Genomic DNA, 15,638 nt, shown 5'->3' with positions numbered 1-15,638 from the left:
GTGAAAAGCTAGTTTGGTGATCCTTTATGCATTTAAATTTATTGTCTCCATAGTGAACTAAATCCAATCAAATAGATAATTAGGGACTTATGCTTGGTTGGACAGTGACACCTGATTTAGAAACAGACTGCTTAATATACTGTATGTGGCAGTGCTATTACTACTACTAGTACTACTACTATTAATTTCAATCATGTTGTCCCTTCACATTAGAATGATTATGTCAACACTCTTGGGATCCTGGTCACATTTTTAGGTATTCATTATAAACCAGCTGTTAACAGTCTATAAGCATTTTATAATCTAGGCTATGAATAATATTACGTTTTCATTTTAAAAATAAATTTTGAAACATGTTACTGTCATTTTACATTGCTTATATCATGTTTAAAAGGCTTGTGGTATGTTTAATAACATACAGACTGACAATAACCACATATAATAAATATATAAACCAAATATATTCAAAAGCCATGGAAAGGTTTTGTAGTCATTTCTTGAAGATCCACTGAACCACAGTTAGAAACATATTGTCCAAGTTGAAAGTGTTTGGGATCTCAGTTGTTTTTTATTGCAGGCCTCTTAAATCGAAGACTAAAGTCAATAGGTTTCCAAGATGTCATAAAAAACCCTTTAAACAATATTCAATGATTTGCATCCCTCTCCTGATTTAGTAAAGCTCAATAATTATGACCACCAGAAAGACTCATAAATTGGGTTTATAGAGGTGGTTATTAATAAGATTAGTTATTAACTATTCAACAAAAGTGTGTCAGGAAATACTACTGGGGCTCCTCACTATGGATATGACTGCTATTTAGCCAAGTCAGAAGATTTGTTTCTTTTTAGTAATTCTGGTATGTATGTGTTTGTTATAATATGTATTGATTTATTGCGCTTCTGTATACGTAAATCCAAATTTGCCCCACAGGACAAACAGAGTACTACCTCACTACTTGTACCTACCTAACATCATTCCCTAAAAACATAACTGGTTGACTCAGCTTTACCAGGATGGTCTTTGAAAGATCTGGGGCAGTATTCTATGAATAAATGGATTAAAGAGGAACTTTTTGCAAGTACATCTTGCAGCAGACCAACAGAATATTTATGACACTGTATGTAAGGATGCTACTCTCTTTTCTTGTAACTTTCCCTTTGACATTTTGTAAAGCACTTTGAGATACATTGTTTGTATGAAAACGTGCTCTCTCTCTATTATAAAACAAAATCCTGGGAGGGAGACGAGATGTGATCTTCTCGGAAGACAATTTGATATCCCGTGAGACAAGGCAGTGAGACAACTTTTAAAACAAGTTCACGGACATCTAACCAAGCAGTCGTTGGAATGCTTTTGGCAGACAGACATCATGTGCTCCCAGCTCTTAAAACAACAACAAGCGACAAGCAGAACATGCAGCTGACCAGCAGCAGCAGGAAGACAGCAGATGATCTGACCGCTTCTCCTTAGTGTGCGGTCAGCTGCACCCTCTTCACAACACAAGCAGCGTTTTATGTCCTGCGAGAAAAATTTAACCACGCCCGAGGCCGGACAAAAAAGGACAAGTATTGTTTTTACAAAAGTTTTAAAGTAAAAGTGAAAATCATGCATATGTAACAATTCTCATGAAAATAACAATCTCTTTAAATTGTATATCCGGTAAACCAAATCCGAGGTTGGGCAAGCAAAACTAGATCCCTAGTATTAATAAATATTATTTGGTGTTATAGTTTTGGATTAACCAAGGAAAGTTCAAATGTAAACACCAAAGATATATTGTGAAAGGACCTGTTGCAAATGAGCAGTTCTTGCCTAAAAAGCACAAATAGATACTTATTTATACAGTTCAGCAGGGTTGAGTTTGACAGAGCTCCTTTGCAGAGCTTTGATAGACTAATCGGTAATAGCAGGAAATGTCTAATTACAGTTGTTTTTGTTTGAAGTATTTTATTTAGCCAAGGAAACAATTCAATGCTGTAATTTCATTTTGCATAATGTTCTTTAATACAAAAATAAATGTAATTTTTTTGTTTTTTTTGTCCAGTTACTGTTCGTTTTATCTAATATTAAGAGTCACTTAATTTTACCATAGTCACTCAGAGTAAGTGTTGTTCCTAGCGCATTAGGTCACGTTAAGAATAGAAATGACTATGTATTGAATCTTTTACTGTTTTAAGAATTATGATTGTTTTTTGATTAATAAGCATTGTGCTTCAATTGCTTAGTTTGCCTGAGGGTAATATAAGAGTGTTTTCGCGAGTAATCATTAAAAGTGAAATGCTAAAATTTGCACATTAATTCTTTAAAATATTTGAATCTTAGTATGATTTCTTTACATGTGGTCTAACATTGGTCAAATTGAATGAGTAAAGGTGACATGACAGTCAGTGAACACTGTATTACCTGTATATAATGTACACTGTGCAAGTAAATTTTTGACATAGTTAAAGTTGGGTCTAAAAGACTTACAGTGGTGTGAAAAACTATTTGCCCCCTTCCTGATTTCTTATTCTTTTGCATGTTTGTCACACAAAATGTTTCTCTGATCATCAAACACATTTAACCATTAGTCAAATATAACACAAGTAAACACAAAATGCAGTTTTTAAATGATGGTTTTTATTATTTAGGGAGAAAAAATCCAAACCTACATGGCCCTGTGTGAAAAGTAATTGCCCCTTGTTAAAAAGAACCTAACTGTGGTGTATCACACCTGAGTTCAATTTCCGTAGCCACCCCCAGGCCTGATTACTGCCACACCTGTTTCAATCAAGAAATCACTTCAATAGGAGCTGCCTGACACAGAGAAGTAGACCAAAAGCACCTCAAAAGCTAGACATCATGCCAAGATCCAAAGAAATTCAGGAACAAATGAGAACAGAAGTAATTGAGATCTGTCAGTCTGGTAAAGGTTATAAAGCCATTTCTAAAACTTTGGGGCTCCAGCGAACCACAGTGAGAGCCATTATCCACAAATAGCAAAAAAATGGAACAGTGGTGAACCTTCCCAGGAGTGGCCGGCCGACCAAAATTACCCCAAGAGCGCAGAGACGACTCATCCGAGAGGTCACAAAAGACCCCAGGACAACGTCTAAAGAACTGCAGGCCTCACTTGCCTCAATTAAGATCAGTGTTCACGACTCCACCATAAGAAAGAGACTGGGCAAAAATGACCTGCATGGCAGATTTCCAAGATGCAAACCACTGTTAAGTAAAAAAAACATTAGGGCTCGTCTCAATTTTGCTAAGAAACATCTCAATGATTGCCAAAACTTTTGGGAAAATACCTTGTGGACTGATGAGACAAAAGTTGAACTTTTTGGAAGGCAAATGTCCGCTACATCTGGCGTAAAAGGAACACAGCATTTCAGAAAAAGAACATCATACCAACAGTAAAATATGATGGTGGTAGTGTGATGGTCTAGGGTTGTTTTGCTGCTTCAGGACCTGGAAGGCTTGCTGTGATAGATGGAACCATGAATTCTACTGTCTACCAATAAAATCCTGAAGGAGAATATCCGGCCATCTGTTCGTCAACTCAAGCTGAAGCGATCTTGGGTGCAGCAACAGGACAATGACCCAAAACACACCAGCAAATCCACCTCTGAATGGCTGAAGAAAAACAAAATGAAGACTTTGGAGTGGCCTAGTCAAAGTCCTGACCTGAATCCAATTGAGATGCTATGGCATGACCTTAAAAAGGCGGTTCATGCTAGAAAACCCTCAAATAAAGCTGAATTACAACAATTCTGCAAAGATGAGTGGGCCAAAATTCCTCCATAGTGCTGTAAAAGACTCATTGCAAGTTATCGCAAACGCTTGATTGCAGTTACTGCTGCTAAGGGTTGCCCAACCAGTTATTAGGTTCAGAGGGCAATTACTTTTTCACACAGGGCCATGTAGGTTTGGATTTTTTTTTCCCTAAATAATAAAACCATCATTTAAAAACTGCATTTTGTGTTTACTTGTGTTATATTTGACTAATGGTTAAATGTGTTTGATGATCAGAAACATTTTGTGTGACAAACATGCAAAAGAATAAGAAATCAGGAAGGGGGCAAATAGTTTTTCACACCACTGTAAATAAATCATAAACTTTTTGTTTTTTTATCTATAGTATAAATTTACTAAAAATAATATTAGAATTGGCCTGTTAGTTGTACCCATACTGTAGAGAGAAAATTTTTAACCTAAGATGAAGGCTGTGAAACAATTTTAGGGATAAATACTGTAAAACTGCAAGGCAAAGTCTTAATTCTAGAGAATGGTAGCTTTGTAGCTAATACACCTAATAGTATTTGACTGTGACCCCATTAATTTTATCATTTAAATCAATTCTAAAGACTATTAAATTAGTTTTTCAATTTAGGCAACTGCAGTCAGAGCCACTGATGCATTTTTTGATATTGCTTTCTAATAACTGTTGTGACTGCTTTGCCTTCTCATTATGTCTTTTTATGTCACTTAGTGTCATTTTCATTTTGATTCATTTATCTTTCCTAATCTAGAACTGGACTTTGGAGTGACTGCATTGATGTTCCGGAATCAACAATGTTTGCCCCTACCATGGTGAGTCTGGGTGGCTCCTTGAATTAAGATGTTTGGTACCTGGGTTTAGGATTTTGCTTTTTCTCTTTTGAGAATAATTACAATTTCTTTGTGGCTGTATGTGTCATAAAATGTTTGAAAGCTAACTAATAATATAATATATGTTAAGTTAGGTAGCCTATCATGTTCTTAGTTGTGTAATCTTTTCACAAGCATTCCTACATTATATGCTGCTGACACATTATATTCATTAGTAATTTCCTACCATGTAGCTTCAGTTTTCATCTGCCATTCATAGATCATTGTTAAATGACTCTAATGGCTGCTTTATTAAGCACGTCTATCTAGTACTGAGCAGGACTCTGTTTTATGTCTAGACCAACCTGAATTTTTGAGGCATTGATTTAACATTGTGCTATGAACTTTCTTCAGGGAGTTTTAACTTTGGTGACTCCGTAATATCACAGAGTATTTTTCGGAAACTGTAGCCATAAAGGAATTCATTTAGTCGGCAGTAATTCTTAAGTATACTACGGGATTCATATTACATTTAGTTGGTATTAAGACTATTGCCCTTCTGCTTTAAGGTGCAATACACTCTAAATTCAGAGATAGTTGTTATTTGAATGGTTGTGGCCCCTGTGTTACCTCAGATGAGTCAGGCTGCTCACTCCTGCAAATTCCAGAGAGTATAGTATGTAAAAAAAAAAGTAGTCACTGAGTGTAAATCAGTTTTAGATTAATATAATCTTAAGAATCATTGTCCATTTTCAAATTTTATACTTACCTTTTCTGAAGATTTAGAGAAAATTGCAATCCAGTAACGTAAATGATGATAATCTAATTGTTCCAGTACACTAAAGAGCATCATTATTTTCCTTGATCACTTCATTCTGTGGGCAGCACAGTAGAGCAGTGGCAGTGCTACCACCTTACAGTAAAACAAAAAGGGTTCCTGTTGTGGATGATCCCTGTCTGAAATTTGCATGTTTTCCCCCAAGTTTGTTTGAATTTCCTCTAGGTGTGCTGGTTTTCGCTGACAGTCCAAAGCCATGAAGGTTAGATAAACTGACATTGCTAAATTGGCCCTATTGTGTAATTGTGTGTGAGTGTGTTCACCCTATGCCGGACTAGTGCTCCTCTCCAGGGACTGTTCCTGCCTTGGGCTTTCTGCCTGCTGGGATAAGTTTCAGCCTCCCCACGGTTCTACTCAGGATATGTGGGTTTTAAAAGTGAATAAATGAACGTCATTCTGCTTGAGAATTTCAGGTGCTTTTCCTAGTTAGCTGACTTCGTGTGCGTCTAAACATTTTCAATACGTGTAGGAGGCTGAAGACATTACCGATTTTTTTTTTTTTTCTCTGCAGATTTGGTGTTCCTCATGGTGCTGGTTCGGGATCAATCTTTTATTGCCTTTCAGGGCTTGAGTTTCATTACAAATTGAGGGAATCATAAATTTAATTCACGGATCTTTGAGTCTAACTTAATATCGTTTTAAAATGAAGACAAAATTGAAGTGGTAACTTTGTTTAAAATGCTTGTTGTTTTTAGTAATATATGTTCAATGTGAATATTACAGGTGCTGGTCATAAAATTAGAATATCATGACAAAGTTGATTTATTTCAGTAATTCCATTCAAAAAGTGAAACTTGTATATTAGATTTATTCATTACACACAGACTGATGTATCTCTATATATAATCTTCATTTGGATCTTGATCTTTGTTTGTCCACGAATGAATTAGAAGAAGAAGCACTAGATGGCAGTAGAGAGACAGCTAAAACATAGGCATTGCATTAAGAATCTCCTCCAGGCTTATACTACTGAAGACTGTAGTACGCCAGTCACACCTCAAAACACAGACATTCAAACTAAACAAATTGTTGTGCTTTAAATTAACTAAAGAGATCTTCATTTAGATCTTGATCTTTGTTTGTTCGCGAATTTCACGCATGCATAGACCATCTTCTAGTTTAGTACGTTGTTGTTACTCATGGATGTCAACAATGTGCCGGAATAACGAAAGGGGTGGTGGGCAGTGTTACGCTGGTTAGCTCCTGAGGCCTGGTTAGAGAATGAGATTGCCGAAGATAAAAGATATGTGCCTACGTAACGTATGAATGAAAGAAAGACAGTGGGTAAAATGAACGACAACGTAACAGCACGTTCCGAAATTATTATTGTTATGTTGTAGCCGACGAGTGCTGCATGTCTCACAGTTGTACCGTGGCTTGCTCACATGTCAGTGAAGTGATCCCTATTTATGCTTTAAAGAGCCTGGATACCTATGTGTCCCCCTTTTATAACCATTGCTCCGTGTATATTGCCTTACTCTTTGGATTGCCACAAAGCAACGTGGGAGATTGGAGAAAGGTTGAGAAGACATCGTGAGAGGAAACGACAGCGTCGTGAAAACGAGACGGACTGTGAACGGACAGAAGCAGAAATGCTCCTACACCACCACATAATTACGATTCGGATAGTGATTGCGAGTAGGCCATTCCTATCGAATCAATATCCAAGGGTTTTCTTTTGTAATTTTGTTTCCCTTATAAAAATCATAATGCTGTGCGAAGGGCCCAGTTCACGACTGGCAGCCATGTTTAAACAGGGAGCCCTTCACAGACACCTTTAACACGCGCAACGTAGTAGGGCGCACACGGCTAGTTTCAAATGTTTATTTCTTTTAATTTTGATGATTATAACTGACAACTAATGAAAGTCCCAAATGTAGTATCTTGGAAAATTAGAATATTGTGAAAAGGTTCAATATTGAAGACACCTGGTGCCACACTCTAATCAGCTAATTAACTCAAAACACCTGCAAAAGCCTTTAAATGGTCTCTCAGTCTAGTTCTGTAGGCTACACAATCATGGGAAAGACTGCTGACTTCACAGTTGTCCAAAAGACAACCATTGACACCTTGCACAAGGAATGCAAGACACAAAAGGTCATTGCTAAAGAGGCTGGCTGTTCACAGAGCTCTGTGTCCAAGCACATTAATAGAGAGGCGAAGGGAAGGACAAGATGTGGTAGAAAAAAGTTTACAAGCAATAGGGATAACCGCATCCTGGAGAGGATTGTGAAACAAAACCCATTCAAAACTGTGGGGGAGATTCACAAAGAGTGGACTGCAGCTGGAGTCCGTGCTTCAAGAACCACCAGGCACAGACGTATGCAAGACATGGGTTTCAGCTGTCCCATTCCTTGTGTCAAGCCACTCTTGAAGAAGAGACAGCATCAGAAGCTTCAAGCCTGGGCTAAAGACAAAAAGGACTGGACTGCTGCTGAGTGGTCCAATGTTCTCTGATGAAAGTACATTTTGCATTTCCTTTGGAAATCAAGGTCCCAGAGTCTGGAGGAAGAGAGGAGAGGCACAGAATCCACATTGCTTGAGGTCCAGTGTAAAGTTTCCACAGTTAGTGATGGTTTGGGGTGCCATGTCATCTGCTGGTGTTGGTCCATTGTGTTTTCTGAGGTCCAAGGTCAACGCAGCCGTCTGCCAGGAAGTTTTAGAGCACTTCATGCTTTCTGCTGCTGACGAACTTTATGGGGATGCAGATTTCATTTTCCAACAGGACCTGGCACCTGCACACAGTGCCAAAGCTACCAGTACCTGGTTTAAGGACCATAGTATCCCTGTTCTTGATTGGCCAGCAAACTTGCCTGACCTTAATCCCATAGAAAATCTATGGGGTATTGTGAAGAGGAAGATGCAATACGCCAGACCCAACAATTCAGAAGAGCTGAAGGCCACTATCACAGCAACATGGGCTCTCATAACACCTGAGCAGTGCCACAGACTGATCGACTCCATGCCATGCCGCATTGCTGCAGTAATCCAGGTCAAAGAAACCCCAACTAAATATTGTGTGCTGTACATTCTTATACTTTTCATGTTCATACCTTTCAGTTGGCCAACATTTCTAAAATTCCTTTTTTTGCATTGGTCTTAATTGATATTCTAATTTTCCGAGATACTGAATTTGGGACTTTCATTAGTTGTCAGTTATAATCGTCAAAATTAAAAGAAATAAACATTTCAAATACATCAGTCTGTGTGTAATGAATGAATCTAATATACAAGTTTCACTTTTTGAATGGAATTACTGAAATAAATCAACTTTGTCATGATATTCTAATTTTATGACCAGCACCTGTAAGTGTGAGCATTTATATTGTGCAGTTTTCAGTCATTTCTGGTATTGTGACAAAATTATGGACCATATATTATAAGAAAACATTTCCTTTCTTATTATTGTTTACGCTGTATTCATTTAGTTACTAAAAATTAAATAATCCATGATAAACATGTAATTTTTTCTTAATCTTCTTCTAACCCCCTTCCAAGTCTATACATTTATTAATTTGTTTTTACATGAGAAGAAATCCCTCCTTTTATTAAAAATGAATTTCAGGCCCCTCTTCATGTATTGGCATTAGGAGATGTTATTCTGAAGCATAATAGTCAGCTTTCTTTCATATACATATTCCCCTGGTCCTTTCTGTCACCTGACAGTAGTACAGTTAGCATTGCTTACCCATAGATGTAGATAGAGGTTAGGGCAAACTACAGGGCATGAATCCAAAGCCCAATCTAGACAATGCATGAAAATCAGAGAACAACTGTTTTAAGTGTGACTATATGAAACATGCAGTTTAACATATCAGCTATGTGGCAGTTGTGTTGCTGTAATTTGAGATTGCACAACATATTCTTTCTCTTTAGGTCTGGATCAGTGTTTTTGAAATATACTATGTGGTAACAAAAGTCAGTCCAGTTGCTCAAAAATTACTGTGTGGTTTTTCAACAAGTCTGTACCAAGCATTTTTAAGAATGCAGCATAGTCTAAACTATACTGTAAATTGCCTATTAAATCAAAGCCATGGACGAAACATTTTAATTTATTCATTTTTTTATCTGCTTCTTTTTATATTGAACTGAAAGCACTGTTTAAAATCTACTAAAATAATTTAATAGAATCATGAGAAAATTATACTCCTTGTAGAACTTGTATGTTAAAAAACAGCAAGTGACAATTTTATAAGTATGTTGAGTTTTTGGCAATGGGTATAATTTGTTTTTGTCTTATTATTGGGGCATTGTTTTATCACTACAGTATGTGTGTTAAGCTTTTTACTTTGAGCCTCTATACAAAATAATAAAATGTATTAATTCCTAAACTTCAAAATTAGATTTTTTTTTCATTTAGGTCAAACTTGAGTAGATGGCAGATTAATAGATACAAATTCCCCAGAGGGCTGTGCCAGAATTGAAAAAAAAAAACTTGTCCTGCTGACTATATATGGAATGTCTGCTGGAATTAACGTATTGTGCTAATTCCTTGATGGGGTAGATTGTTCATTAAATATACCATCTTTTAGTATTTTCAAATCTGAAAAGGAAAAAAACAAAAAAAATATTTTCTGCTTCTCAAAAGAAAGTTAATGTTTGAGATCATTGTAGTGTCAAGATGGAAGCCCAGTTCAGCTAAAAAGGATTTTCTTCAAGTGAAGTTAATTTTAAATAGAACATTATATATTGGACACAATCCTCTTTAATAAAACCCCTGTGTGCGTCCAGGTGTCCGTATGTGTATCTTCTGGTGAAGTGTGCATGTGCGGGCCGCGCCGTGCAGCGCACCGTTCCCCGCCCATGCGCACGGCACTGTGGACGCGCACACACACTGGAAGCTAGGCACACAGTGAATGGCCTTGCCACAGCCGCGCATGATAAGAAATAAAGGACAGCATTGCTGGGGAGAGTGCTGATTGGGTAGCTGCGGCCGTGCACATAAAATCCGTTGTTGCGGAGACGCCACACATACAATAATGAGCTGCACACCAGCACAGATTAAAATACTTGCTGAGGAACTTAACAGTTCTTGCTGGGGAGACGCCACAGGCACAATTATCAGCTACACGCCACACATTAAATCAGTTGCTGGGGACACTCTGCTGATTGCCCAATGTTGTGACAGAAAATTAAAGTCATATTACGGACAACAAAGCCAGTATTACTGTCAGAGAAAATTGCAGGCATTTTACAGAAATACAAACTAGGATTACTGCGAGAGAAAATTAAAGACACACAATACAGTGACGCATATTACAGCCACATACAAGCCAGTATTACTTTAAGAGAAAATATTACGGACGTATCTACTAACAACATACCACCCAAAAAAAGGACACATCAAGTAAGACAAAAGACACAGACAATCAAATCCTATATAAGCCACATTTACTGGAAGAACGGTCAGCTCAACAAGTAAACATCAACAAAAGAAAGGCTGAAAGACAAAGAAAAATACGAGCAAATGGATTGATTGAAGAAAAACAAAATGCCTGTCAGAAAAACGCTAAAAGAGAAAGACTCAGAAGAGCAAACCTTAGAAAAAGTTGCCATTTACTTGCTAGAACCAGTATTTAGCCACGGTCAGTTATATGTTGCATTATCAAGAGTTAGAAGTTTTCCAGATGTTGTTGTCAAGGTTGTAGATGGTCCTGAACAAGGCAAACTGTTGCCAAGCTCAGGCGGAATATTTACAAGAAATGTTGTCTATAATGAAATTGCATAGAAAAATTTCATGAGGTAAAAAAATAGAACATTTTACCTAAATATCTTCTTCAGATATTGTGTCTTACAGATTGCTACAAAGTTTTACACTAAGACAATATTAATTATACTTACTGTGTTGTCATATACGTTTCTATTTTATTTTTATTATTATTTTACTTTAGGCTTCTTGGAAAAATATTTTTGACAAAAAAAAAAAAAAATTAAGACAACAAACAGAATGAGGTCAAGGTCCTTGCCATTTAATACAGACTGTTCCTACTAATGTTTATGCATTACTGTTCTAGTGCCCGTTATTGTAACGGGCTTAATGTCTAGTACTGTATAATCATCTAGTTTGCTGGTTCAGTTCCCATGTCCTTGTCAATTTCACTTAGCCCATGTGTGACCCATTTGTGAAACAAGATATAGATTTAAACATTTGTGTCCTGATCTTGTAAGTCACCTTGGTTCAAACTGTAGTCTAAAGATGCCACTGTAGTTTGCGTCACTCATCTTTTACGTGATTGAGCTCCAACTGTATGAAATTAAATTGCACTATAGAAGGGGTCTGAACAAGCAATAATAATGTGGTTTAACCCAATCAAAATTGGCCTGTAGAATAAAAAATAAAATAAACTAGTGTTTTTGGCCATGATGTAAGCTAATCAATTTATTGGCCATTAAATATGGGTGAAAGAAAACCACATGAAAAACCTAAAGATCAAGGAACTCAGAAAAGGAAAAAAAAAACTTGCCTTAAATCTAGTGCACCACTCCCTTTGACAAAAATGACACCAACAATATCAGGCTGTGCAAAGATGATAAAAGTTGCACATAAGGCTATACACCTGCAAAGCACATGCCCATTATTGTCCTACAACATAAGTGTACTTGATAACCACTGCAGTCACTTGTTAATGTTGAAGTCATTTTGGACTAACAGAATGCAGGGTACCTGAAAATAAGCACAATGACAGGAAACAACTAAACGATAGTTGTTTAAATTAAAGCAGATTTTTTTTTTGCTTTATCTTTACTTTTTGAATTTCATGTGAAGTACCTAATTTCTAAATTTTATATATTCTCTTTGCTGGACAGTATTACTACGTTCACCTATCCTATGATACAAATATGGAAAGAAATGTGCTTCAAAATGCTTTGGTCAGCAAGATCTTCTCTAATCCCTCCTTACCCAGCCTAGCCTTTAATGTATCAAGTACTCGTTTGAAGAACATCAGAGGGAGGGGGAGAGAGACAGTCTATTATTAACATTACTTAATGCAGCTGACTTCCTCATATTACTAAGAGTTGCATCCCAGCATTGGTGGAAATGCCTGTTGCAGGGAGATCCAGGAAGTAACTATGGACCAAGTTCTACACTAGCTGTTAAAGGGATGTGACTGGCAAGGCAACGGAAGCAGGTATAGCCAGATACACACTGTAATTCGCAGCCTGATGAGTGTACATTCAGAGACACTGCTGTATATCAAGTGAGCCCTTCTCCCTAGTCAAAACAATAGTTAGGGGCAAAATGCAGCTCTTCTCAAATATAAAAATAGATTTTTATCTGTGCCTTTAAATTTAAATAGCCATATGCCGTCATCATGTTTATATTGAGGTGTCTTTCCCTCTATAATGAACCTATGTATTTGTTGATGTTTGGGTCCAGGAAGAATGAGGCGTAGAAACTGTTAGTTTCAACAAAGCACAGGGAAGATTTCTTACTGAGCAACCATAACCAAGACAAGGCTAGACGGTTGCAATTACTGCCTTAGAGACTTCTGAGTAACACATACACTTGATTCATTACAAAAATATATTTTAGAAGACAAAACAAAAATGAGAAATACTGAAAGCACAAGGCATGAAATGTTGCCATCTAAAGTGGTACCATCCTTTTAAGCCATCTGATGGGAGTGGTACACCGGCAAGAGCTAGTTGTACATATCTACTTTCTTAAACAATAACATAATTTGTATTTGTGTAGGAAAGACATTAAGTCATTGATATAATTCAAATGAAATGCTAAAGATATTTCATATCTGTCAAATAATGGACATTTTAATGCACATTTGCTTACAGTAGCTGTGTACTAGTGTAATGCATAACCTTCAATAAACTGGTATATGATGTGTTTTCATTACAGATTGTATCACTTTCAGTAATATTGTGCATTGCATGATTTAAATATTATACAACTCAAAAATTAAATTGAAATTCTCTGTACAATGAGAATTTTCCAGTCTGGCATATGTCAGTTATTAGCAACTTTGTTGCCACTATACATATTTAATGAAGTTTAATTAAAAATCAGAACATGTCTTTTATATTGGTATTTAAGAAAATATGACGTACTGTCAGTTATTCACAACCTTAGAGTTACTTCACTCAGGTACTGAAAATTGATTAAAATCCGAATATATCTTTTGCATCCGTTTGGTAAAAAACATCTTGATAATGTTTTGTCATATTTCACGCCTCCCTTCAAACTTGCATTTTTGATGTAAACCGTAGAACGCTTAAGCCTCACAGAATCAGGAGACTGGTTTTGAATTCCTACTAGGTGTTTTCTCATTCTCAGTATATACTGTATGTCGGCATAAGCTTTTTCTCAAGTGTATCCTGTTTTTTCTCTCACAACCCAAAAACAGAGATTAGGCTAACTAGGGATTGTGGAATGCATTCATAATATAAGATGGTTTCTGCCTTATGCTCCAGTTTTTAAGAATAGACATTTGACTTCATGTAGCCCTGTAGTGAATTTTATGATTTAAAAAATGAATGGATGCAGGCAGGGTGGAATGGGTGGAGAAGAGTGTCAGGAGTCATTTGTGACAAGACAGGTATCAGCAAGAGTGAAAGGGAAGGTCTACAGGATGGTAGTGAGACCAGCTATGTTATATGGTTTGGAGGTGTTGGCACTGACCAGAAAGCAGAAGACAGAACTGGAGGTAGCAGAGTTAAAGATGCTAAGATTTGCATTGGGCGTGATGAGGATGGATAGGATTATACAGTAAATGAGTACATTAGAGGGTCAGCTCAAGTTGGACGGTTGGGAGACAAAGTCAGAGAGGCGAGATTGTGCAGGGGAGAGATGCTGAGTATATTGGGAGATGGATTCTAAGGATACAGCTGTCAGGGAAGAGGAAAATAGGAAAGCCTAAGAGGAGGTTTATGGATGTGGTGAGAGAGGACATGCAGGTGATAAGTGTAACAGAACAAGATGCAGAGGACAGAAAAATATGGAAGAAGATCATCCGCTGTGGCAACCCCTAACGGGAGCAGCCGAAAGAAGAAGAAGAAGAAAATGAATGGATAAATTAAAAATGTTCTGCAGGCCTTATTTCAAACTGAAAATGTAAATTTTTTAAAGAAGTGGTGCCATGTAGTCAGTTATTGTGTTGTCATAAAGAAACTTCTGGTGTGTACTGTTTTTCTCCAGCCTTTGGAGTTTTTTTTTTGTATTTTCTGTCCACCCTGGCCATCGGACCTTACTCTTATTCTATGTTAATTAATGTTGACTTATGTTTATTTTTTATTGTGTCTTCTATTTTTCTATTCATTTTTTAAAGCACTTTGACCTACATTTTTTTGTATGAATATGTGCTATATAAATAAATGTTGATTGATTGATTGATAGAAAGTCTTCTCTCATGCCCTTGAGCAAGAAACCTGCTGATTGTGTAGTTATGTTTTTTTTTGTTATGCCAGATTATGTAAATTAAATTTCCATTAGCATTATTGTGACACTGTTCTGAGTTTTTCTTATAGTTTAAAATGTTAACATTTAAATTCTAAATGGATATCTTGTCATGATGATCACAGTGTGTCAGTTTACTTTTATAATTGAAATGCTGCAGAAACAATCCACAAAAACTTGGTTTAAATGATCTAGTAATTTTATAAAAAGAATTGGGAAGAAGTTTATTGTCAAGAAGGTGATACAAAGACAAAGTTTTATTTTTAAGTGTATTTCCTTTTCATAGTTAATAATCAGTAATATTTAGAAGGGGGCAAAGTGTGGTGTAGATTGGCTATTTTTAGACTGCCTGCTAATATAATGTCTATTTTAATGTTGGCTTTATTGTTGATGTATCTGAAAACATTTATCACTTCACAGTTGTTTTCTGCTTACTGGTGGTGTTGGGGGAAGAATATTCTTTCGCAATGTGTTTCTCCTTCCACTCTTACTGAGTGTGAATTTAGCAGATGGTGATGATTTTCCTCAGTTTAACTACATTGCATTATCAACATTGTATATTGTGCTTTCTTTGTGCTTTTTTTGTAGTTGCGGCCTAATAGTGATATTGCTTAGTGTTTGTGTTATGCAGATCTGTTTACTAATTTTTGGTCTACTTGTAATCATGTTATTCACTCAGTTGAGCTGTTTTGAAATTACAGTACATCCATAGAAGAATTATCATATTTTAATAATATGGGACTATTATTTGTTTGCATTCATGTCTGTTTGAAACAAAATCAATATAATGTAATTATATTCAGTAAAGCCTAGTATTTGTACTG

At 36.4% G+C, this 15,638-nt stretch overlaps 1 protein-coding gene across 14 annotated transcripts in view; it reads left to right on the top strand.

Annotated features, from left to right (window-relative positions):
• LOC120540858 (membrane-associated phosphatidylinositol transfer protein 2) overlaps positions 1–15,638 on the top strand; it is a 202,459-nt gene that overhangs the window by 56,221 nt on the left and 130,600 nt on the right. For all 14 annotated transcript variants that reach the window (XM_039771973.1, XM_039771963.1, XM_039771964.1 and 11 more), the window contains one exon: positions 4,510–4,570. The gene's annotated coding sequence lies outside the window, so the exon portion shown is untranslated. The remainder of the gene's footprint in view (positions 1–4,509; positions 4,571–15,638) is intronic.

This window comes from Polypterus senegalus, chromosome 12 (genome assembly GCF_016835505.1).
Source record: "Polypterus senegalus isolate Bchr_013 chromosome 12, ASM1683550v1, whole genome shotgun sequence".
Taxonomy (NCBI): domain Eukaryota; kingdom Metazoa; phylum Chordata; class Cladistia; order Polypteriformes; family Polypteridae; genus Polypterus; species Polypterus senegalus.
Note: the sequence above shows the minus strand (reverse complement) of the source record. Positions and strands in the feature narration are given on the sequence as shown.